The 6,189-nt window shown below is 31.9% G+C and overlaps 1 long non-coding RNA gene across 1 annotated transcript; it reads left to right on the plus strand.

The window, feature by feature from the left end:
- Positions 1-3,030: 3,030 nt before the first annotated feature.
- On the plus strand, positions 3,031-4,582 carry LOC140747546 (uncharacterized). The gene is made up of 2 exons (XR_012102881.1): positions 3,031-3,661; positions 3,844-4,582. It is a non-coding gene; the product is annotated as an uncharacterized LOC140747546 (long non-coding RNA).
- Positions 4,583-6,189: the final 1,607 nt, after the last annotated feature.

Raw genomic sequence — 6,189 nt, forward strand, 5'->3', positions numbered from 1 at the left:
GTTGGACGTACAACCATCGAAGGTCAAAGCAACGACATCTACTCCCGAATCGTAACATTTAGTTAGACATATTTTAAGCAACTCGGCCCGAGTTTCACCTGTCAAACTATTAACGAAAAAATAACCAAGAGGAATTTCCCAAGATTCACTAAGACACACTAGAATCAATACATAAGCTTGTGTGGCAATAGAGGTGCTATTTAAACCGCCACCAAAGTCTACGACTCCGTCTGTCTTTTTGCCTGTCCAAACTGTTTGCTGTCTCAAAGCCATCTCATCAGCCACCAGGGTGCATAATAGCCTTTTACCCGACTGGTGACTTTTCTTTTTTAATAGTTCAAAGGCTTGATGTGTAAATCCTGGTGAGATAGTAGTATTTTCGTACCATTTTCCAAGAACCCTCGGGTGCGGTAAAGCTGTTTGAAATACACGTCTTACGTATTTGTAAGCTGCAGGAGAGTAAAAATTTAAAGTCAAAGCGAATTTTCGAATTGAAGCAGGATATTTTGCTCGAAAAGATTTTTTAGATTTGTTCTTGTCACGTATTCTTTGAATTAAATCAATGATTTTAGAGTTCAGGTTCAATTCTATTAATTGTTGCTCTGATATAAAGTTTCTTTTTTTTAATATTTTTAGAATATTTTTCATGCTACAAATTTTTTTGTTCAACCTTTTGCTTTGCTGTATAAGAATAATATTTTTTTTCTGAAGTCTTTTCTTTTCTGTATCAAGCCTACGAACTTGTTTCTTTAGAGCAAATTTTCTGGGAGAATCTTCAAGACTGTTAGGAGAGTCATACCGGTGAGACACATTCTCACATTTCTAAAAACAGAAATAAATTATAATATTAAAAATTTAGAAAAACCAGAATTATTGAAAATGGCCGAATCAAGATTAATAAAGATAAATATAAAAGGTGCAACATTTAGTAATATATAGATGTATTAAGAGGATAGCAAAGGATATTATAGTATCGTTCAGAGCGAGTTCTTAACAGTTCTTAATTCTGTGAAATTAAATTGTTCAGAATTAAGGTCACATAAATACACTGAGCCATATCAGAAAGATTACCGATTTTCTTCTAGTAGAAAATCAATTTGCTAATACATAAATACATAACTGCGTATTCGGTGCAGGCTATTTACAATAATTCGCCAAGTACGAGTCGAACATGTAGGCTTCCGTTCCACCAAATGTTCATTATTTTTATTCATTTCGTTATTTTCAACAATACTTAGTTGAATAAAATAACGCCATCTAGTCAAGGCTAAATAACTACCGATACATACGTTACATTTAAGTTTCTATCTATTACGGTTCAAGAGATAGAGCCCTGTGACAGACGGACAGACAGCGAAGTCTTAGTAATAGGGTTCCGTTTTTACCCTTTGTGTACGGAACCTTAAAAAGGAATGTAGATAGATGTTAGACGTTGTCGCTGTAGTCTCGGGACTAGAATATGGCTACGGTTGTAAGGGGCGGCTAGAGCCGGAGCTCAAAGGTTTCCCCCTCCTAAACAAAATAAAAATATTAGACGTACGATGACGCCGACATACATATATGGATTTTACATTTTGCAACAGTTACCTTTAATGAAGGAACGGCCATTTTTTTCAAAAGTGCACGACCTTTAGCTGAAGTATGTTTACTATCTGCATCAAAATGCTCCGAACAAATTGTGGTACGTTGCGATGGTACCCAATCATGTTCGCTTCTTTGTTTGCGAACTACTGCAATCCACTTTTGGCGCATTAGTTCATTTGATGGGAACCTAGAACGTTAACAAAATGTACATATTATGAATATGTCGGGCCATACTTTTGACAGCTTTGGTTTTATTAAATATTTCATTGTAATTGAAACATTTGCGACTAATATTTGATCTCTGATAGATAAACAGAGGTAGATAATTTACCGGAAAGCAATGTATCTCTTATAGTTTAAAGCAACAAAACTACACATTTGTAAAAAATACAATATTGAATAATAAGCTCAGATAAATAACGTTTCATACGTAAATGGGAATGAGATTAAGATACAGAATTTCCCATATATCGTTTTTATTTTATTAAAATAAACTATAAAAAGTTATATTTTAAATAAAAACACACTAATATAAAAATTAAGCAGTGGGATCTTAAACTATAACATACGACATGTGGACATCGTCAGCTTCAATAAAATGTCACTTCTGTACTGTTGATCTATGACCATGCATTTTGCGTCTTTATCATTTTCATTGACAAAAAATTATATTGTCTCTTTCTGGTTACTCACGTAAATATGGCGGATCGAACACGAAAAATAAACAAAATATAATAATAACTCTTCACTTACGTGTGATAAGTAATTCCATGAAGCTTGTTTTTTTTTCGAGCATAATTTGTGCATTTACGCATTGCACAAGAAGGCATTTTTAGGCTTAAAATTCCAAAATAATGACGTTTAACGTGTTCAGTGACATTCGTGTGTATTACTACGCCGAGCGAGAGCGACTGAACTTGGCTGGAGTCGTTTGAGTACCGTTTGACACCACTTGACGTATTTTGTATCTTTCAAGTTTTGCCCGCTTGCGGCGTATCTTTAGGTGATAGATCGATGGTTTTAAACTAACTTTTTAGTAGGGAGTTTACGACCACGTGACGGCTAAAGCTTGCGGCTTCATAATATTCGGAAGAAACCATAATCGATTAACGTTCAAATAATCGAAACTTAGAATAATTAACTATTTAACCATTTTTCATCATAACAACAATAAAATAATCAAGCCTTTGTTTCTTAGTGAATGATAAAACGAAAAAAAATACAATTTACGAGCGATGCTTTATTTAATCTTTTAAACATGATTTAATTTTTACATTACACCTGAATTTATATTCTTATCTCCTTTTTATTAAATACTTAGATGATTTAGGAAAATATTAAAGACATATTCTGTTTACAAAATATTAAGTAATCTATACAATATATCGTGGGGTTGTAATCGATTTATCGTAAAAATCGGTTTCTTTGGTTATCAATTTGTATATCACATGCTTAGTGCCTAGCAATGACATGTGTCAAAATGGGCGTATTAAATTGTGACGACTATAGCATCTACAGCATAAGTCTATGATGGGTATACTTTGTCTGTATATGGATCAACTTGCGAAATACATAGATTTTAAGGATTGTTTGAACCACAGAGCTGTATTTAAATACAGGACTGTGGTTTGATCGCAGAATGTATGACGCCGATTACAATTGGGTACTTGACAGTTATAACAATAAAATATGAAATATGTTGGATATGATAGCTTATAAGTAAACATAAATTATGCAGTATTTCGTTTATTTTTTAATACGTTCTAAGTATTTTAATTTTTATAAAGAAATTTTCGATTTTTTATCTGTGGATTTTAAATCCCAAAACGGCGACAGTACTGCCTCAAATGTCATGTGACGTCATTACATCGAAACCAAATAAGACAAATAATAATTAAATCGTTTGCTGTTAGAGTTGGGTTGAATTTATAATATGTTGTGAACCGAAATGAAGCCATACTATATTAAAGCTGATAGCGTGAACCTGCTTAAAGAATCTCCATATATGCAGTGCAATAAATCATAATGGATACAAAAACTTCCGTGAGATAACCTATGGAAATATCAAATAAACAACGTAAGTAAAACATTCTTTATATTTACATTTAATCATATCGGACAATTAAAACATTTCTTAACTGACTTCAGACAGAAGAAAGGTTGTCTTCAAGTGATTATTAAGATTTTTTTAAATATAGGTACTTTTATTCTTATGTGAACTGTTTTAAGGTTATTAATTGGTTATATTTATATTTACAGATCTTCCCGACAATCGTATAGTGACGACGTTATAGAGTATGTGCAGTTTAAGAGGAAGGCAAGTTTGTGTTTCATGAAAAGTAAAAGTTGTCCTGAACACAAGGTACATCAATGAAAATGAAAATGTGATGACTGTCCTGCCTAGAAGAAGTGAGGAGCCAAAAGTTTCGAAAGTGGGCACCAGTCTGAAATATATAAAGTAAAGTACACGGGAAATAGTACTTCTTTACTTGCGTAACCTACCCAACAAGATGAAGGAAGAAAAGTGACCATACAGTTCCTATTATTGCATTGCAATTTAATTCTGAAAATGACAGTGATAAAAATATATATCCATTTGTTACAGAAAATAATTTTAGTAATGAAGAAAAGCAGACACGCAAGCAGCACAAAAATTTAGCTTAGGTGATCTGTAGTAATTATTGTAAGTGTAACATATGATAAATATATATAAAAGTTCTACTGTGTGTACTCACTAATAGAACCATATAAACCAAATAAACAAAGAAATTGGTTAATAAAATACTAATATTAGCAAATCATGTATTTTTAATTATACAGTCCTGTAACTTAATCAGTGCACATGCACCATCAATAATAACACAGTCATGAAATATTTTAATTGTGTCCTATTAATTACAGAATGGGCCCTTAAAATAGAATTCTCATAGACGTCTTATAATTCTATTCTTATCATAGACATCTATATAATATATTAAATATATGAATACTTCCACTTGCTGTTTTGTTTTGATTACGTCCCGTTCCAATGATTTGGAATTGACGAATCACTCGAGAGTTACTAAATTTATTCCTTTTTTTCAATAATACTTCTCTTACATAGATAGTATAAAATGTCATTGCTTGCAAACAGAGGATTTAAACATATAAGAATCTGCAAGTTCTTTAACGTTTATGAGATTTGGGTTTAGGAACTTGTATAAGCAAAGGAGAATGCCCATTCTTGGTACTGATTTTTCTCATGCGTCAAAATGAAAGTAATATTAAAATTATTTTTTGATTTTTTTACATAATTTGTCGATCAGAATAGTTTCTTTGAACAGGGGATTCCATTTAAGATAAAATAAGACGAAATGTTGATTGCTGTTCTTAAAAATTAAAATGGCGGAATTTTATACTCTGAATTCAATAAAATCTATTAGTGTTTTGACTAATGATTTTTCTCATGCATCAAAATGAAAGTAATATTAAAATTATTTTTTGATTTTTTTACATAGTTTTTCGATCAGAATAGTTTCTTTGAACAAGGGGGTTCCATTTAAGATAAAATAAGACGAAATGTTGATTGTTGTTCTTAAAAATTAAAATGGCGGTATTTTATACTCGGAATTCGTTATTTTAGCTATTTAGGATTATTTTAGTTTTTTTTTTATCTACTACCTTTAAAAGTAAATGGAATATGTTAGTCGAACTACATTATAGGTACCTACTATCAGTTTTAATCGACCATCAATCTATCGTCGGATATTTTCGATGTTGAGGTTATGTAACATTTCGGTAAATAACTTCAGAACCCGGGAAAAATAATTATTGGTGATAGTATTTGGTTAATTATACATCGTCCACAACAAGTTTCAATTTGATGCAACTCTGGACGGCGGTCCATACTTTCATGGGCATTGTCCTTTGTTAGGATATTTAGCGATCGTACTTGAACACATCGTCACTGAACACGCCTTGTAATTTGACATTCTTGCAATTGTACTAATAAAAGTTAAATAATTCCCAAGATTTCCCCTGAAGTATGTGTAGCGTCGAAGGTTATTTCTATATTTTCAATGTGTTGACGTCACGCTACGAAATGACACTTGACCGCCTGTTTTGGCGTAACGTTCCGTTTACCGTAATAAAAATATGTTTTTTATTAATAAAAAGCCCTTTTTTCGAAAAAATGATCAATGAAAGGCATATATAATACGTATATGAATTCATTAAAACAGTTTCCCAAAAAGTGTCAAGTAGCCAATTGGGTGTAACCATAGAAAAGAAAAGCAAGTAGAAGTGGTAAGTACGAGCGAATGTATCGGAACCGTTGTCCCCGAACTCACACTTGCGTTTTTCTTGTTACATATAACACTACTAAAGTAAATATCATTCTATTGGTCGTTTATAGTTAACTCGAAACTATTCTAAAATATACAGAATGAATATGTAAAAACAACTTAGGCGCAAATAATATTAAGGTTTATTTTGCTACAACATTTAAAAGCATTTACGTCATTTAGTATTTTAAAATGTAGTTCCGCTACTTAACCATAGATGGCAGTGATTGGGCTTAATGCAATTATAGCCCTAAAGACATTAAATTTACGGACCAAACTTGCG

Source organism: Epargyreus clarus, unplaced genomic scaffold (genome assembly GCF_041222505.1).
Source record: "Epargyreus clarus isolate Ecla_fem2 unplaced genomic scaffold, WU_Ecla_fem_2.2 ptg000014l, whole genome shotgun sequence".
Classification (NCBI taxonomy): Eukaryota; Metazoa; Arthropoda; class Insecta; order Lepidoptera; family Hesperiidae; genus Epargyreus; species Epargyreus clarus.